This window comes from Microtus oregoni, unplaced genomic scaffold, assembly GCF_018167655.1.
Source record: "Microtus oregoni isolate MIOR12 unplaced genomic scaffold, Mior012 000017F_ref0000208, whole genome shotgun sequence".
Lineage (NCBI taxonomy): Eukaryota > Metazoa > Chordata > Mammalia > Rodentia > Cricetidae > Microtus > Microtus oregoni.
In genome coordinates this window covers 20,394,716-20,414,881 of record NW_024543076.1, presented here as the reverse complement: position 1 = coordinate 20,414,881, position 20,166 = coordinate 20,394,716, and the positions used below count along the sequence as shown (strand labels likewise).

The 20,166-nt window shown below is 44.4% G+C and overlaps 1 protein-coding gene across 2 annotated transcripts in view; it reads right to left on the bottom strand.

Annotated features, from left to right (window-relative positions):
* Klhl32 (kelch like family member 32) overlaps positions 1-18,851 on the bottom strand; it is a 203,116-nt gene extending 184,265 nt beyond the window's left edge. For both annotated transcript variants that reach the window (XM_041667802.1, XM_041667803.1), the window contains exon 1: positions 18,555-18,851. The gene's annotated coding sequence lies outside the window, so the exon portion shown is untranslated. The remainder of the gene's footprint in view (positions 1-18,554) is intronic.
* Positions 18,852-20,166: the final 1,315 nt, after the last annotated feature.

Below are 20,166 nucleotides of genomic sequence, written 5' to 3'. Positions count from 1 at the left end.
GTTTGCTGGTTTTCCAGATCTTTGGAATTGTAAGTTATATAGCATTATGATGATCAATATAATATCAGAACTGACTCGGCTTTGCATGATCCACAGCCAGCATGAAGGGCTGGAGAATCCAGATACTGGGATGAAGCAGCAGCATTTTAAAAATCAACAGATAAAACTAAAGTCATGGAAGCTGCATCAAATCTCCAAAAGAAACTGTTTCCCAAGTTAAAATAAAAATATGTCGAGTTGTTGTTGATGAGAAACGCCAATAGTTTTAGTCTGCTAGAACTATTCAATAAAGGGCAGAAGCCACACCCGTCAATCATCTATAGTAATAAGAGGTATCACATTATCGTTCTATCTAAGAATTTAAGACAAAAGACAATTATTCTTCCAATGAAGAAAAGTCCTTTCAGGCCATTAAACGGTTTTCTTTCTGCCACAATTTGACTCTTCTCATGAAGACTAAGTCCCGACGACTATGCTAATGAACACAGCCCCAGAATACCTTCTCCTGTGTGTCAAGGTGTGCTACAGATCCTGTCACCTAGCAGATCTGGGAGGCAGTAGAAAATCAAGGACAAACCTAACACAATCCTTAAAACTGGAAGTCATATAACTTCTCCAGATCATTTTGCCTTTATGAGCCAACATTTCTCCTTCAGAGTAAAACAATATTTTCCCAATATTGCTATTGAAACTAAATGAAACAGTAAATTTGCAGGCACATTCTAAAGTATAAGGCATAATCTAAGTAGACAGCATCATCAGTCATTTTAGCACTGTGCTAAATAGAGGCCCAGTTCCAAAGCATCGTCACCCAGATCTTTTCCTAACCTGGCAACTCTAAGACAATAAACTTCTTCCCTCTAACTGGTATCCCTGGAGATCTTACAACACGAGTCTATTTGTAAAGAAGTTTTAAAATGTTTAAATTTTCGGGATGCTGGTGGTACACATCTTTAATCCCACCTCTCAGGAGGCAGAAGCAGGGGGATTTCTGTGCACTCAAGGCCAGCCTGGTCTACAGAGTGAGTTCCAGGACAGCCAGGGCTACACCGAGAAACCCTGCCTCAGAAAAAAAAAATGTTATAAAGAAGTTCACCACTGTTTTGTCCAAGTTACGCGAATAAAATAAAAGCAAAATCACTTCATGATTGTCAAGGCAAGTTTAGAAAATGTCTTTTTTTCTGATACCTTGAATTCATGCATGCCTCACAGGTAACATTTTCAATTATTTAAGTGCTGGTTAACATCACTGCTATTGGCATGGCCAGTAATCACTGTCTTAATAATCACAGGGATCTGGTTCCAGCTGCTCCCACCTTTGATATAACCGTGAGCAACAGCCTAGAGGAAAGGAGCTGACAGAGATGGAATACAGCTGGGGGTCAAGTTCATGCTGGTAGTGTGCAACCTTGCAGTGAGCTGCTGTAGTCAAAGACACATCCCGGAAAATAAGACCCCAGGCTGAGAAAGAATCAGAGTCCTCAGAGTTTGGTACACAATAAAGTACTCCCTGAGCATAAGAATGGCTTTTGAGTCTAGGTTGGAAGAAGCGGGTTAAAGAAATCCTATCTCAATAACATTCTCTGATGTTAATTGTAAAAAGCCATCAGCATTCATATTCCTACTGATACGACAGTTACCTTGCCCAGATGGCTGGATATGGCCAAAGAAAAAAGAGAGGAAGCACAAAGTACCTAACTGTCAAAAGAAAGAATGCAGACTTATGAAGCATGTTTGTGTGAAGCACAGTAGTGGCCATAAAGCCAAAGAGGAGCAAGCAAAGCGAAGCCACGCCTCAGGAGATCTGTGTTCTTGGTCCCAGCGCTACAACTCACTTCCTGGAGGAGCCAGTTTGTGGCTTGGGTTTCTGTGACTCCTGAGAAAAGAGAAAAAATGTAACTCCATCCGTCTGTGGTGGGCCTCCTGATGTTTATAGATCAAGTAAAATTATACTAGAAGCCAACAAGCACAGCCCCTGTGTGCTCAAGAGAATTTCTTGGCAGAATAGCAAAAGCTTCTCATCTGAAGCAAAAAAAAAAAAATTAATATTACCTATGTAAATGACACCAAAAGACTCAACCTTTTAAGAGTCAATTCTAGAATACAGACAATGCATTTACCAGAAGCCAAGTCCATTCTAAGTAAATAACACAATGGCCCAAATACACAATCATCTACTCCAAAATAAGCAATGAGTAGATAGATGTGTGTGGGGGTGGAGGGGTATGTAAGCATATGTCTATGTGGGGGTATATAAACATGTATCGTTATGTGTATGTGTGTATATATGTACGGACGTGTGCACATTCACACACAGAGAAAACGTGGATTGCTGGTCCATTTGCTCTCTCATTTCTTTGTCTTCCATTTTCGCCTACAATCCCTCCTCTAAACCTCCAGTGCTGACAGCCAAGCACCAGGCCGAGCTCCCAGAATCCAGTCAGAGAGGGAGGAGGGTTTCTATGAGCTTTACTTACAAATGCTCATTGTGTAGTGCGCTGTCGGTCAGGGTCAAGGCCTCTGGCTTTGGTGCACCATCAGTACTGGACCCTCACTGACACTCGTCTCTGATATCCTGCTGCCGTTGACCTGAGTCACGGAGAGCCTGTGGCTGTGGCCTGACTGACCAGTCCCTTCACACACCCCAGCAGATCATACTGTAGATGTTGGGGAGACTTCCTCCAAATTCTGAATGTGTGCCTGGATGGCACTGACTTGGTCAGTCCAGGCCTCTCGGACCACTCCTCTCGGGTGATGGGCAGAGCCAGATCTTCCAGGTCTATGACGAGGGGTTGGGCAAGTTTTCTCTAATGTTGGGGGCTAACTCTCCTATTAGGGGGTAAGGCCAGCTTTCCAGGACTGGGATCATCAGGGCCCATTACCCCAGGACCTAAAGGGTTCAGGGTCAGTTCTCCTGTTGGAGGGGAAGGGGAGGTCATGCTTGGTAGGTGAGGAGTGGGGCCAACTTAGAAGGTCCCTGCACTTTAATGCATAGATCAACACTTGCCTTGCGAGGGCCCTTGTGGTAACAGACATTCACACCGGCCCCGTCTGCTTCAGGCTGATGGACTCAGATGCGGTCATCGGGGACCATTTTGTGGTTGGGGCTGATTTGGGAAAAGGGTATACTGCGTGACACACCTCAGCTCGTGATGCCACGAGGACAATAGAAGAGGTGCTGGGAAAATGCAGGCACAAAGTGGGTTTTTTTTTTCAGTTTTGTTTTTAATTAAATTTGGGAGGGCATGCTGCATGGGTGCAGGGCCAGATAAGGGGGGACTGGGAGGTAAGCAGGATTGGGGTGTATGATGTGAAATTCCCAAAGAATCAATAAAGAATTGTGCAGAAAAAAAAACTTGAGTTTATTTAAAAAAAAAAGAATTAGCCATACTGCATCTGATTCTGTCTCAAGTGTCCCAAGTGATGTAGATACATTTTAGCCAAATGAGAGAGAGAAATTGTATTAAGCACAAAAGGTTTGATGTAAGGTGATTGTCTTAAGACAATTCAGGAAAAGCTTGGATATGGTCATTACAATAGTCTCTGCTCTGGCTCAAAGCTTCTGACGCACCATTATCAGTGGACCTTTATCAAAACTCCTCCCAGATATCCTGCTGTTGCCCCACTTGATGGGCATCCCGCAATTATCATTCCACAGGACCAGTCCCTTCACACACTCTAGCAGGTCATAGATGGGGAAGATGTTAGGGTGGGCCAACCCAAGGCCCAGGATGTGGGTCTGGGTGGTAACTGAGCTGGTCAGTCTGAGACACTGGGATTGCCTCTCAGGCAAGGGGCAGAGCCAGCTCTACTAGGCCCATGCCATCAGGGCCAACACTCCCACGGCTGTGGTGAGGGTTAGGCCCAGTGTCCAGCAAGAGGCAGGGCCAGCTATCCCAAGGCAAGTCAGGGGCAGGGCAGGGCAGCTCATCCGGGTCCTTAGATTTCAACACACATGGTTCTTATTACCCTCTGTGGTATCACAGTGTGTAGACATCATCACAAACCCCAGCTGCAGCAGGAACACAGACCCAGACATGCTCTTGGCAGCAGCTCAGTCACAGATGTCACCATGGTCCAGGTGGTACTCAGCTCAGTACGGCCCACATGGCAGCAAGACCCTCAGACAGCAATTTGGTCTCAAGTGGCTGTCCAGACTCTGGGCATCTGTTGTAAGAAGGTCGCTAGTTTATTTGCAATACTGTTTGGCCAATAGCTTAAGAGTATTTCTGCCTAACTCATATCATAAACTAACCCATCTCTATTAATTTGTGTATTGCCACGTGGCTGTGGCTTACCAGGTAAAAAGTTCTGGCATCTGTGTACGGTGGGGCTACATGGCTTCTCTCTTACTCTGCCTCCTTTCTCCCAGGGTTGAGTTTAGTTTTCCCTGCCTACCTAAGTTCTGCCCTATCAACAGGCCAAGGCAGTTTCTATATTCACCAATGATATTCACAGCATACAGAGAGTAATCCCACATCAGGCATCTGTTTAGGCCCTGGTGGCAACAGGAGCCATGGACATAATGATCCAGACCCAGGCTGCTTCTGGTCCATGGTCCCAGACATGACCACCGAAGTAGCTCTGGCCCGGACAATACCGTGGCTCTGTGTGTCAGTGCAGGCCACCCAGATCAGTAAGACCCCAGTGGCGACATGGCCCTCAGACATCAACATGGCAACCGGTTGTAGCCCAGATCCGTGCATCCATGTGGCCTTGGACACAAAGGGCCACGGACATCAACACAGAACTCAGCTATAGTTGGACAATAACAGAAGCATGGCTAATTCTTAATGATGATACCAACAGACTTTAAGAAGAGTCATACTTTTTGTAGCCCAGGTTAGCCACAAATATAATAAATACCCAAGGCTACCTTTGAATTCTTGATTTCCTGCCTCTAACTCCTGAGTTATGGGATTGCAGGCATTAATATTAAGTCTGGCTAAGAATCTTAATATTTCTTAAACGAAATATTAAAATCCATGTTTCACCACTTCCTAAATATAAGATTTACTAGTTGGTATTTCTTAAAGTTAAGATTTAATATCAGCGTTAGCTAAAATTGAAAACAAAAGGAAGCATATCTTTGTCATCGTCTCTCTTTTCCCCTCAAAGCAGGTCTGGGTTGTCTTGATCTTAACTTTAATTTGTTAATGGAACACATGAACCACGGAAGCTGTAGCACTAAAGGCATTTCCAGAGATATTGTTTGAAATATCTTATCGGGCAGAGGCAGGCGGATCTCTGTGAGTTCGAGGCCAGTCTGGTCTATTTAGTGAGTTCCAGGACAGGTTCCAAAGCTACAGAGAAATCCTGTCTCAAAAAACAAAAAGAAAGAAAGAAAGAAAGAAAGAAAGAAAGAATATACCTTGTAAGGAAAGCCCTGAAAAAGACTTGACATTTTCTCACTAATGAGCAAAGGAAGGAACGACATGGGGGAAGGACTAACGCTCGATCAGTGGCTCTCCAAGGTAGATCCTAAGGTATTAACTACCTCAGGCCTCCAGGCAGCTTCTTGCCCTGAAGTACACTCCATTTTGATTGTACCTTTCTATTTTTCAATTGCGCATTTCACACCTCCTATTAAGCTCTCCCTTCTTTGCGCATCAACAATCTACCCGTGCCGTGATAATGCTTACACTGGCCTAGATGATGACTGCAGACATTCTCCTGTGATAGATAGACTCATCTCTGCTGCTCTGAGTCTACCCCAAACAAGAAGCACCTCTTACCTGACTTCATGAGGCACATCCATAAAGTCTCGAGAGCAAGTGAGTGAGAGGAAGCTATTCACAGACCATGTCTCGCCGCAAAGCCCAACAGGCAAGAGACAGTTCATCTCCCTGCTTCCTGCAATTGAGCTCAGTTTCAGCTCCACTAGCCAGGAAGTCTGCCTTCTGAAGATTGCTGATGCAGGGTAACTGCAGGCTTCTGGGACTTAGGTGATGTTAGAGGAAGGGGAGCTGAACCTCAGGTTGCCTCTGACCCCCTCACCCACGCACACCTTATGGTGGCTGACATTGAACACAAGCCTCCTCCAGCCTCCAGCTGATGAAGGCCTGGTGGCATCCTATGGCACTATCGACTGTCCTGGACATGATTTAATGTCTTGGCTCAGCATTCAAGCCTCTTTGTTTTCCACCTCCTTCTCTGAGTATTTATTTGCTCAGATGTTTTGTTCATTCGTCTCTACTTAAGTCTCTACTGCTCTCTGAGATTCAATTTCACTGCACCTTTTGTCCCTAGGCAATTCCAATCCCAGTCAAAAACTCTCTCATAGGCTCACAGTCTATGCGCTATAAGCACACACTCTCTTGTTTGACAGGTAGCTCAAATTTAGTAGTGCTTCAAACACACAGTTTTGGGCTTCGGTACTCTCCTATCCAAATACACCGCCACCCACGCTGGCATACAAGGCAGCCTGGTTGCTAGCGCTGGAGTGCCGTCAGATTTCCCTCCTTTCTCCTCACTGTTCAACTGATCCCCAACCCACGAAAAGTTCACCTCTTAAACAGTCCTTAAACAATCATCTCCTCTCCCATATCCCCACCTCTCTAGCCTAAGCAACTAGCCATCTCTATAATCTCACCCTGAGCTGTAGACCCCAGTGTTTTCCTATAGGACTCCGTGTTGTCCCGGAGACAGAAGCCACCACTGCTCTGGTGACCCTTCTGCGGTGACTTTAAACTGCAGCTAGGAAATGAGATATTCACTGGCCGCCCTCTCCCTTTCTCCTCCTGAACTTCTCACATCGTTCAGGCCCGGGCCCCACTCCACAAGAACAGGCCACCCCCGCAATCCACTCTACACCTGTCATGGACCTGCCAGCCTCTCCTCAGCACTCGGTGTCATTGTCATTTTACCCTCATGTGTGAGCTAATCTGATGAGTGCCCTTCTCTTTCATCGCACATCAGCCGTGCAACGACAAGGACCTGTTTTCCTCACCACTGAATAGCCAGCACCTGGCACGGGGCCTGACACTGAGAACAGCCAACCAGCAACCGTGCACCAAATGAGCATTCTTGAAAGACCCTGCCTAATGGGAAAGGCGGCAGTCTAGAAATACCGAAAGTGGCATATTTGAGAAGCAGCAGCAGCAGCCAGAAATACTTTTCTAGTTTTTGTCCTGGCATGAGAACAGGGTCCCGGGGCCAAGAAACCAGGTTTGATGGCTTAGCTCACAGGAGTCACAGTGTTACTTACTGAGTATGGGAAGTTGTAGAGGGAGGTTGGAAAAACTTGCCTCTGTTCTCATTCCAGGTAGCCTCTGAGCGTCATGAACCCCTTCCCAGCCATCCCAATGATGCACCCTGCTAGAAAGGGTGAAAGCTACACATAGGTAAAGCCAACTGGCTGTTTAAGAAGCTGTGGGTTCCAAACTGGATCCTGGTAACAGCTGCACAACTTGACATATTTGCTGAGAATTGTTGAACGGAGCTATGTGCAGATGGGGGTGCTTGGACACATAAAATCATAAGGATGCTTTTTAAAAGTGATAAAATCTGTGAGGAACAGTAAACAAGGAATGATGAAGGACAGTAAAGGGATGGGGAGATGGAGAGGCTGCAATTTTAAATAGAAAGTAACATTGGAGCAAAGACCTGAACCGCATTGAGTCCAGGGGTGGACAGGTGAGGAGCTGGTACTGAAGTAGAGGGAACTTTGCTCTATGGTGCACAGGTTCTAAAGAAGATGATGGGGATAGCAGGTAAGCAAGGGACAAATGATGTAGGTGGTACTAGTTCTTGAAAGCAAGTCTGTTAGAGTTTCTATCAGAGATCATGTGGCTGCCATTGAGAAGAGCTGATGGGAGGCAAAGGGGGACTTCCCATCTCTGCAAGTGGTGATGCTTACGAGGCAAGGAATGGTCGTGGAAAGCCATGATCAGTGGTCAGGTTCTGTGTACATGCCAAGGCCAGTGCCAAGAGAATTGCTCAAACAGTAGGATGTAAGATGTAAATCATAGAGAAAAAATATCCAAGGAATATTCTAGGTGTGGGGCATAGTCTCCTAAAAATAGGAAGAAGCTAGATGAAGTAAGTAGATTTGGAATAAAAGGAAATCTAAAGCAAGCACAAGGAACTTTGCCACTAAGTAATAGATCAGTTAATTTGGTTGTCTTTCTTTTAAATTCCACCTTTGTGAGCTGAGCACAGAGGCATGTGCCTTTAACTCCAGGATTCAGGAAGCAGAGACAGGCAGATCTCTGTGAGTTCCAGGCCAGCATGATCTACATAGTGAGTTCCAGGCCATCTAGAGCTACATGGTAAGATCCCATCTCAAAAACAAAAAGGAAAAAAATAAGACCACTTCCCCTATAGAGTAAGTTTCCTTCTGACACATTCCTTAGGGAAATGAATGGCCACTCAAAATGTGAAACACCTATTTAAATTCTCGATTCCTAGCCTTATTGTTGCTTCACGGGACTACTAAGTCCCTTCCTTTCTTGCAACTCCTTATATTTATGATGACATTAGTCTTAATATGCCTGGAAAGGTCTCACTGCTGCTTCAAAAGACAATTAGATAAGTAGGGACATCAAATGGCAGCTTCTCAACCTTCAGCAATTTTCTTAAAGAGAGTGGCAGAGCAGGGAACGGATTCTCTGAATGGGGGAACGATATGAGTGAGATCCATAGGGGAACACTGTGAGCAGCAAAAGGAAGAGTACCAGGTTCAAGGTTGATCTGTTTTGTGATCTGCTTCTCAGGAGACAGACAGTCTGAAGACAGGTCTTCTTTCTGCTAGTTTTAATCACCGCCACTGTCCTTTCAGGATGCAAATCGAATCCTTCCTTGCACTTCTAAGTGTGTGCACATGCTCCATTCTCTCTCATTTATCCAGCACATTTGTGGCCGCTGGGCGCTGTGTGGTCGTTCTTATTAATGCGCAAGTTAGAAACACACATTAGACTCGGCAGCTGTGCCCATGGACATTTACTTCCTAGAATGTGGTCCAGATGGCCAAAAGGATGATTTGAGCAGAATAATGGCTGCTGATCCCCTAATGAGAAGGCAGTTTTGAAAGCACTGATGAAAACAGTGATGTCTCACAGTAACTCCCTGGGTCTCTTGTTCTCGCTCACCATCTCTTCATTTCTCCTCTGTCGTTCTTACCACAAACGGAAGAGCCCAGCCTAAGCGCCCTACGTGTCATTTCACCTGACACTTTAGAAGGGAAAAGTAACTTAAGTTAAAAACAATTCCAGGTCTAAAATGGTGAATCCCCTGCCGAAATATTTCTTCTTCAATTAAAACAAACACACAAACAAAAATAGCAAGCATTAAAACTTCCCTGTGAAACTAGTTAAATTGGTTTATTCTTCACTCAAAATGATGTAAATCCCCACAATAGTTGCAATAGTGATTCAGTTCCCATGGACAAACACACACGTGACATTCATTTCATACTCCCCTCACATAACCACACTCAACCATGACCTCTGGAAAGGTCCAGGAGTCAAGAGCTCATCAAGAACACACTTGATAATTTCTGTGGACATCTCAAATTCATTTCTTTTCATGGGTAGTCTAACAGAAGAGATTCTCTTTTTCTTAACTGCATATCGGTGCTTAACAAATTCTGTATCTCCTCAAACTGTGGTTATTCAAAAAGTAAATTCTAATCCGAACCCTGGTAGCTCTGCTCTCCAGATGCTGTTGTCTCTATACTATCCCACAACACTTCACGGCCTACCTGTTAATCAGTGACTCAGAACATTTCATCCGCTGTAGAGATAACATTCTCCAGCTGGCTTATATAATGCTATATAATCATCATCCATGCAATAAAACCAAAATAGAAACAGAGTAAAAGCCATTTGATTTTATCTCACCCAGAAATGTACATCTTAAAAACCAATCTAATCACCATCCAGATAACATAATGATATTTACACGAACGCTCTCTGCAGCAATCTATCTGTCAAGTTGTTCAGAAATTTGAGTGGAGAAGTATAACCTGCTTCACAGTGAGGATGTTAACGACAGATCATGACTACGGAGCTCATGGGCCCCTGGTTAGTACCGGTGGCCTGAGTATCCAGAGAGCTCTTTCTGTTGTCGTTAAGTCTGAAAGACCAGAAAACAGAAGGCCAGATCTGGGTATCAGGGATGATCCTGGTGAGGTCGGAGTAAGACACATGAGTGTACATGAGCCATGCTCCTGTTCCAGCCATCCAAAATCAGGTCATCAGGAATGATGACTAAGGTCATCATGAAGCCCCACCCCTCCCTAAGGAGCTATTGGTAATTGATACCTACTGGGGGAGGGAAAGTCAGATTACTTGGGGGGTGCAGTCCCTCAGAAGCCACCTATACTGCAGTAGATGGTCCTGTACCCAAGCACATACAAGCAGTACAAATTAGACTGGGTGGTTTTAAAAAAATAAAATAAAACAAAGCATATGAAGTTGGGAAGGAAAAGCGGTCACAGGATGGGGGCATTAGGGGAGGAGAAATGAAGGGTCCATTTCCTCAAACACATCATAAGCATGTATAAAATTCTCAAACAAACAAACAACAACAACAAAACAGAAGTGTGTACAAGTTGTGCCCAGCAGTGGCTCCCAAGTCAGGTCTCCTGGTAGAACCACTTTAAGCGTTTTCAATACACAAAGGATTCTATACCAATACAGATTCTAGCAGAGTGGATATAGGCATCCAGGGACCTTGCTTTAATATAGCCTTGGGTCGTTATGAAGGTTAGCCTGGTCCCAAATGTCACACTGGACTTCTCTGTAGAATAGTGGCAAATGCAAAATCCTCTAAAGCAATGACCAGGCAGAAGCAATAACAGAGCACTTTTAACATAAATAGTCTATATATGTTTATTCCTGTTAGCAATACTGGGAAAACAGCATGACTTTTCTTTATTCCAATAAAGAGGACACAGTGATGCTTGCTTTGCTCTGTAAAATAACACAACTGTGCCCACCCCACCCTCCCTCTGCTCCCCAAAACACAACCATCAGAGGGCTATGGTCTCTGTCCAGGCACCCAACCAACCACAGACGAGGAAGCCTTGTTAACTGTGACCGTGCCCTCTGGAAACCTTGACAACCCAGCAACAAATGGAGCACACACTGAATGACCAGCACCAACAGGGTAACACGAAGCAGAACAAGAAACCGACAGCCCCGAGAAGGACGACGAGGTCAGACGAAGGAGACACATTCCATACAGTAGTATCATGACACCAAGAGTCACCAATTAGAATTTCAGGAGGAAGCCAACTTACATGCTAGGTAGCAAAGCTCAGACCATGTTCTGCGTTTCTCAGATGGCGTATCATCGATGAAGAAACCCCATCTGTAGCTGACAGTAAATACCCTCAAGAAATGAGAAACCGCTGTGACTTCAAGCCAAAACCAATATGCCGTGCCCAAATAAAACCAGATTGTAGGTAATTAATGTTCTCATCGATGAGAAACCCAAAATTGCTTAGGCTTTGAAATCTAAAACGAATGCAATCAGGCACGTCAGCTCAAGGCTTTGCACTAGGAGAGAGTAAAGAGTGTCCTAGGCTAAAGGGTGATTTGATTACGTTGATATCACTGTCTGTGCTGAGAACAGCATTTTCAAATCCCCTTTCCCGGAACCAAACCAGATCTATACCTCAATTTTAAGCCTAAATTCCCAAAGCAATAATCACAGGTCTCTCATAGAGAGGAGCTAGGAACAAACCCACTATCTTTACACTTGCAGTGTAACTTTCTAATATTATTTTATAACTTTCTAATATTATTTTATAATTTTGGTAGTTTGTGTATCTGGCACAGAAGACACGCACTCCTGTCTTCTTGACTCCTAAATCCTTTTTTCAATTAGTTTTTTTTAAATGATCTTTTCTCATTTTATACACCTATCCCTGTTCCCACTCCTTCCCCTACTTCTGTTCCCCCCACCATCCCACCCCCATCCACTCCTCAGTGAGGATAAGGCTTCTCATGGGGAGTCAACAAAGTCTGACTTATCATTATGAGGCAAGACCAAGGCCCTCCCCCCCTATAGTTAGGTTGAGTAAGCTATCCCTCCGAAAAGAATGGGCTCCAAAAAGCCCTAAGGATAAATCCTGGTCTCACTGCCTGTGGCCCACAGACTGCCCAAGCCACACAACTGTCGCCCACATTCACAATCTGAGAAGGGCCCTGTGAAGTGCTTATAGGAGTGTCCTGTAGAATTCAGTTGTTGGGAATTTAGTCCTTCATGCACCTTGAGGTGGCAGTTTAGTGAGATAATTAGGATAAAATGAGGTTAGGAGATGAGGAGCCTAATTACTGCATTGGAGGCCATACACACACACACACAGACACACACACACAGACACACACACATAGACACACACACACACACACACAGACACACACACACACACACACAGACACACACACAGACACACACACAGACACAGACACACACACACACAGACACACACACACAGACACACACACACACACAGACACACACACACACACACACACACAACACCAGAGGAGACCCTGAAACTAGAGTCCTTGCTCTGCCACACCAAGTGATGACCTCCCTCTGCCACGACAAAATTTCTCAGAAAGGACCTCACTGGATTTTGGATTAGGTTGGATTTCTTAATCTCTAGAACCATTAGTCTAAGAAAGCGTGATTCCCTGTATATTACCTACACTGCTATATTTCATTATAGCAAAAAAAAAGATTAGGGTAATTTATAATGTAGGTGACAGAAATCCCATTATACATGTGAAAATGAGGCCCAGAAGGGATGGCGCTTGATTGTGAATCTCAGAGCCAAAAAGTATCAGAGCATTCCAATCCAGGCTTCAAGACTGCGTTCTGGCTGTGTCGTTCTACCTCTCATGTTCAACAGTAAGGCTAAATAAATAATACAGCTTCCAAGGAAGGATTTTAAATGAGGTATCAGAATTTGTCATAAAAAATTGCAGAATGCCTCCCCCACTGCTCTTATTGTCTGTGCCATTAGCATCAAATGTGTTCCCACTGAAGCAATGAGTTAGGATGGGACTACTTATTCCATCAATATCCTGCATGCCAAATTGGTCATTCTGTCAGGGCGGGGATGAGGGGGAGTGGTCCTGCTTCTAAGTTACTGGGACTGGCTCATCTGAGATGGAAAACGGAATATATTATACCTCAAATAAATATGTAGCGGAACATTGAGAATCCATAAAAACTGCCAAAGATTTGCTTTCTTCATTTAAAAACAGTCTGATCAGGCTGGGGATTATAACCATATGAAGGAGAAAGCTATTTTAGACAGATGTACATCCCCGGATGCTTCCTCCATATGTGGACCTAGCATGCTTCCAAGTCAGGTTTATGAAACTGTTACTTTATTATACAGTCTTTTAAAGACTTCACCAAAATTTATGGTGCCATATCAAGACAAATCAAATGCATGGGTGCACTGCAATGTGTCTATGAAGCCGGGCAGGAACAACAATAATAATAATAACCAGAAGAAAGGTTAGCACGTCCTCCCGCTTGGTCAATCTTAGGTAACGACTTTTGCAAGGCAGATCTAGGAATGAAGGACCCAGTTAGAAACGCGAAGACAGGAAAAAGATGAACGAAACTAATTCCATCTGTTAATTTGAACAGCAAGGGGAAGTAAGATGTTCTGGGGCAAATTCTGAAAATAAACTCTGCAAACATGAAGAAATGTTGAAATCAGAGCAGAGAGAGGGAGAGAGAGAAAGGCAGCTCAATCTATCTCCACCATCACCAAAAAGCTCAGTTTACCAAGAGGCTCTTCGTGATATTTGTTGGTAATATTTTCTTTTACTGGATACATGCATCTATGAAGGGAAACTGATCCCAAGGGTTTATCCTGTCCTTTATGGAAATTAAAGTCTCTCCAACTTAAATTGAATTTCTGTCCCTTGTGCAAGACTCTAGCTTCAAATGAACCTTTCTATTTGATTTCATCCTGTTGGGGTGTGCCACCGTTCTGACCGGCAGCTCCCAGAGCCAGTCATCGACGCGGTGCTTCAGTGCAAGCACAGCCTCCACAGACTATCATTTGTCTTCCAGGTCTGCATTTGATGATCCAACCAGGATCAAAAGAGATGCTTATCTGTCACAACAGATTTCCTTCTAGATTTGAGCATAACTTGTCAAATGGCTCTTCTGATCCTAGCGGAAACAGGAACAAAGAGGTGAAGCTGTAGCTCACATTTCTCCTCACTTGGTCCACAGAGACATGTGCCTTCATCCAAAATACACTGCACGATAAAATCTTTATCTGGAGCTGGGAAGAGGGCCAGTCAGTGCTTGCTTTCAACAAGCATAAGGACCTAAATCCAGATCCTGAACACTCATTTAAAAAAAAAAGTCACAGTAACACACTCATATAATCCCACTGGGAAGGTGGAGATAGGAGGATCTCTGGGGCTTGCCAGGAAGCTAGCCTTTCTGAACTGGGGAGCTACAAGTTCAGTGGCAAACACTGTCGCAAAAAACATGGTGGGTGGGGAGTAATAGAGGTAGACCTAGGACCTAGCCATGTGTACATCATACACTCTTACACACACACACACACACACACACACACACACACAAACACACACACACACACACACACACACACCAACCACACTTTTATCTGCAAAAGTACCCAAATCTGTGACTCTCTTAGAAGAAAACATTAGACTTCATTATCTCATTTACTAGAATGTCTTATTCCATTTATGGAATAAAAAAATTTCCTTATTTGTCCACTTCTATTGAATTCACACAAAATATCTGTGTATACCTTTTTCTCAAGTTTTACTTAGTCCATTGAGAATTCCATATCATGTGTTGATCAAATTCACCCTGCTTCCACCAACTCCTTCCAGACCCCCCTTCCCTACTCACCCAACATTATATCCTTTTTTATTTTAATTTTTTAAAAAATCCATCAAATACGGTTTGCGCCCTAATACGCACTTGGGCAGGAAAGCAATATAATGAAGAGAAACTGGGCTCCAGCTACTCAGCGTAAAATACATACTGAACATAATAGTTGACGGGCACTAACTGTGCCAGATCTGCAAACAGCACAATGTTAATATGTGGCTCATCCCTCGCCTTCAGAGCTTTCACAGAAGTGGGTACCGCACACTCTGGATTGTCCTCCAATCCAAGGCTGCAATGCCTCTCCTGGTCTCTTTCAGCAACTCATCTTCCAGTCCAGCTCCATCTTCTTGTTGTGCTTGATCTCAGTCACGTATTTCTCCATCTAGCTTTATCAACCATTCATCTACAATGAGCTCATCGCTATCCATGCTTCCTAGCAATGTCCTCTAGTCCATCTTCCCAACTTGACTATCTGGCAGAGTCTCTCGCCTTTTAACAGGTTAAAAGGTCTGCATTTACATAATCAAACCCAGTCATCAACTCTAGAACTCATCCCTCTCCTATAAAAGGACTTAACTAAGCAGAATTTGTTGTTAAACAAAAAGTTTCTCCATGTCTAAGCTTCATGGAAGTCTGTGTGAGGGTGGGCTGATGCTGTGGATGAAGCCTAGGGATTTCAGCATGCTAGACCCTCTATTATTGAGAAAAATTCCCAGCCTGGAATAGTACAGTTCTGTTGTACATTTAACACATTATCTGCCTCAACTTCATAACTATGCATCTTTCTATGGCTTCGACTAGGTCACTGGGAAGGCGAGGAGTGGGACGTGTAAAGACAACTTAATGGTTTAGATTTTCTTCATTGTTCTACTTTCATATTCTTCATCTATAAAATGGAAATAAGACACCACCCCATCAAACCACTGTAAGTCCAGGAGAAGCCTGATGCAGAGTAGCCTGTGCATAGACAGGGTTCAAAGCGGGGCCTCTGGGAGGAATATAAGTGTGTGTTTTTAGTCCTCAAGGAGAAGAGATGAAATCTCCAGAGGACTCGGGACTTTATTAGAGCATCCTTTGGCATCTTGCAGCATTCTGTAGTGGGTTTTAACTAATTACCTAATGTCTCAATAGAAAGTACATCTTGAAAACATCACAATGCTCTTTTTCATAAGCAAAGTTTCATTTTACCCCTTTCTGCAAGGAGAAGTACAGGGAATTGGTTTCCAGACTTCCACAAATTCAAAGCCTGTGGATGTTTGTCCTTTATGTCATAGTATTTGCATACAGCCTATACACATACTTCGTATATTTTAAATACCTCTAGATGTCCCTAGCCCCTACTTTGATGCCAGTGTCATGCATATAGTTTATATACTACATCGACTAGTGAATGCAGACAAGGAAAGAAGTCTCACGGGTTCGGAGCATATATCATTTTTTCTCAAATAACTCTGATCTGAAATTGTCTCATAGCACCTGTGAATACAGATGGCCAATCACATTCAACTGACTTTGTCTTTAAATACCTCTTAGTCCTGTATCAAGAAAAGAATAGGCCAGGAAATTAAGACATTTCAAACTATAAATGCTTTTGTTCTACCATATTCAAAATTTTCACCATGAGAGCCCTGTATGCTCCTGGTCGACTCTGAGGCATTGCAGGAGAGAGATGCAGAAAACCTCGGAAATAAACCTGGACCCGTTGATTTAAGAGTGGATGCAGAGAGCTGAGTGCGGAGGCACACACCTTTCATTTCAGCACTAACGCGGGTGTGTGAGTTCAAAGCCAGCCTGCTCTACACAATGAGTTCCAGGATGCCCAGGGCTATGTAGAGTAACCCTCTCTCAAACAAATGAACAAGAAAGAATAGATGCAGATCATTTACCAAAGACCTTGAAATGCCTGGTCACCAGGTCACTTTGATAACAAATGTACTAATTCACATCACAGAACTGGACAAGACCTCAGTAGTCAAGGACTGTGAACCAGCAGGACACGGATGGCCCAGATACATTTTTAATGTGGTCCTCGCAGATTTCTTTTTTAATTAAAGATATCTTCACTTTTAAAAAAAGTTCCAAAGACTTCTGCTTTCCTTGAAAATCTGGCACATTATTCCCACCTGGCCTTATCCTCTCCTTAATCATAACGGGCAGACTCCCCCAAAAAAAATTAATGGAAAAAGTTTGGATCCAAATAAGGTCTTATTTACACGCTGATCCTGACCTTCTATGAGGTTTGAATACTGGGCCCCCTGCAATACACTGAGAGCAATAGTCTGACTTTTTAGTGGCTGTGGGAATCCAGAAAGAAGTGGACGGAAAATGCCTTCTAGACTATGCCAAGTGTGCTCTGTCGTTATTCATCGCCTGTGCTCTGTCTGTCATTATTTGGCTTCCTCTTCCTGGTGTTACTATGTCACTTGACAGAGTTCATTATCTCATTTAAAGAATGTTGTATGTCTCCCTTCTCTCATTTACATTCAATAGCTGGGAAAAACAGATATTAAAAGATAGCAAAATGAATTGTTGAATGCCACTGGAGCTTTACTAAGCCATTCTATTTGTAATGGAAAAATAAAATTAGTGCAAAGTATAATTACTGCCTTTCTGATATTCAAGTTCACCCATTAAACATCTGAGGCAGAAAAGGGAAAAAGAAAAAAAATGAAGCCTACTCAGTCCAGGTGTTGGGGCTCGGATGAGATCAGGTTTCTGGTGTCTTTCGTGTGCCTCATTTTTGCAAAGGGTTCTTCGGTACTTAAGAAGAAAACAAAATTTTTTACATGAACTCTGAGATCTGAACTTCTGGGACAGTATGCCAGGGCAAAAAAAAAAAAACATCTATCTCCATCAACATATAGATAGAGCTCCAACTCCAAATGAATCAGTTAAGTTGGAGGATGGCTTTTCATCACCTCCCAAATGGGCAGAGGTGATGGAAAACTGCACTTAAATAACGCTGCAGAGGACACAGAGAGGTTAGAAACGCTTTACGTCGTGAATGCCTTCTATAGCGTTACCTTAAAAATTCGCAAGTGCTGTTCCTGTTCTGGTCAATTTACATCAGAAGAGCCACAATAAATCATCTGCTCTTACTGTTAATTTAATACAAGGGAGATGCAAAACAGAACTGGAAATGGAGGGAAACACGGGTTTTAAATTGGAGTCTGCTTTCTTTTAAGATAACCAAAATGGGAGTGAATTATAACGCAAGACACAATCCGTTGAAAAACTCATCTGATGGGTCCTTTTAAAACGCATATCTTGTAGTAGTACATTGTCACCTTTATTTTAAGTTGAATGAAACCATTGTCTGAATACAAATTAACGACTACCAAATGGCCCCAATATCCTCAATGTATATATTATCATTTTTTAAAAAACAAAATAAATAGAATTTAAGAAACCATTTCTTCTAATACATGTCCCAAGGCTAATGTTTAAGCAAGTCTCCTTGGTAACCAGGAAGCATAGTGCATACTGGCTTGGGGGAGGGGTTCCAACTCTAGGTTGGTAGAATAAGTAACCTGAGTAGTAACTGCTCCCGCTAGACGACGCCAACAGAGGCTACATACACCCCCAGAAATCGCAACTCCAGGTCTCGCCGGGTCTGGCGCAACCGCAGCTTCCCACCCTCTCCCTTGGGTCTGCAGGCACTAATCCCTAACCCGTTACAAGGAGAGAGACTGGCTTACCCGATGAGGGGGAGCAGTCTGCTGGGCTTGATACCCAAAGGGGCCGGCTGACACCTGTCTCTCTCGGAGGCACAATGGTTCTGCTTTCCCCTCGACTCTGGGCTCAGGGAAACTGCAGCAGCTCGGTCTGCCCGGCCGGGGCTGCAGCAGGGATGATCGCGCGCTCTGGCGTGTGTGGATGCCAGCCTGTGTGCGCGCCAGCCCGCGCGCTCCCGAACTCCCGCGGGGAAACTGTGTTTCCCCCCGCCCCGCAGAAAGAGGAAGCCAGCCAGCCCCGCAGGTGGCGCGTGCAGCCAGACCCGTACTGCCCTCCCCGACGCCGGCCGCCTGCCTCCCTTCGCAGCCGCTCCGCCCTCCTGCCGGTGCGCGCTCCCGCCCCGCCGCGGTCGCCCGCGACACGCGCGCTCCCCGGAAGTCCCCCTCTCCGCGCTCCCGCACCTGAGCCGCCTGCCACGGGTCACACGCACAGCCTGGAGCCCCAGCAGGCCTCTGCCGCTACACGCCCGACTGCTGAGCGTCGCTAGGTCCTGGTTCCAGCTCTCACGGAGCTGGAAGAGATGGGCGTCTGCAGGTGCCACATCCCCCGGAGCAGAGGGCACTCCCTTATCCCTGACCTGCTGGACTTTTTCAGATACACTAGTCCAGAAGGTCCTGCAGTGGCCTTCTGAGAAGTCATGGTAACATACTTTTGAGAACAAGTGTTCATCAACTTTTTAAGAAACCATAGCGGGCACAGACATATCCTGAACCTGAGGGAAGAGAAACAGTATTTGATTACCACTAGTCAACCTTATAACTGTTGGCACTACTTTTGAATTACTGGGCTTGGCATACTTGCTGGTCACTGTGTCATTCCTGTGAGCACGCTGAGAAACTCCCTTTTAAGGAAAATGATTAATTTTACTAGGCAATGCCCCACCTCTGGATTGGAAACCTTGGTTCAAAGTGAAGTCAAGCCGCAAGAGTAGTAGACTTGAAATTGGAGAGATTTAGTAGATGTGAGTGGTTTAAACTACTACAAGATTTTAAATGGATCCAGAAATTCCACAAGACAGTAAGGTTTATGTTCTTCCACACATTGAAGCGAAGCAGAGGCCTTGGTCAGTTTAGGGGTGTTCTTACCATTCTCATTATTCGCAGTGCTTCAGCAATCATTTTCCACGTTTACACCCACACGATCTTTAAGATGTGTTTGGTATCCAGATCTGTCGGGGTGCTTTTCTTAACGCGAATTTGGTATTAGGGTTCCGGAATGCTGACACAGCACTCCTGGACAGCAGGAGAGAGGCAGAGAAAACAGTAACAGCTGGCTGCAAGAAGGCAGTGCCAGTCTCTAGAATATTTCATAAGCAACTGATTGTTTTTTTCATTTTATGCCGGAGGATCAAATGAGAAAGCATTTAGAACCCCGCCATATTGACAGTGGTGTGAAGAGATAAAGCCCTCTCCCTTCAGCCTTACCTTGTTTTCTGATAACAGTCGATCTTGTTTGTGAAAGGCAGACTTCCTGGTATTCTGGCTCTTACAGCGTTTCCTCGGCTTCTGCCAGGACACCTAAGCTACAGATGCAGCAGCCACGCTGCCTTTGTACCCACTGGGATGGAGGTCCATT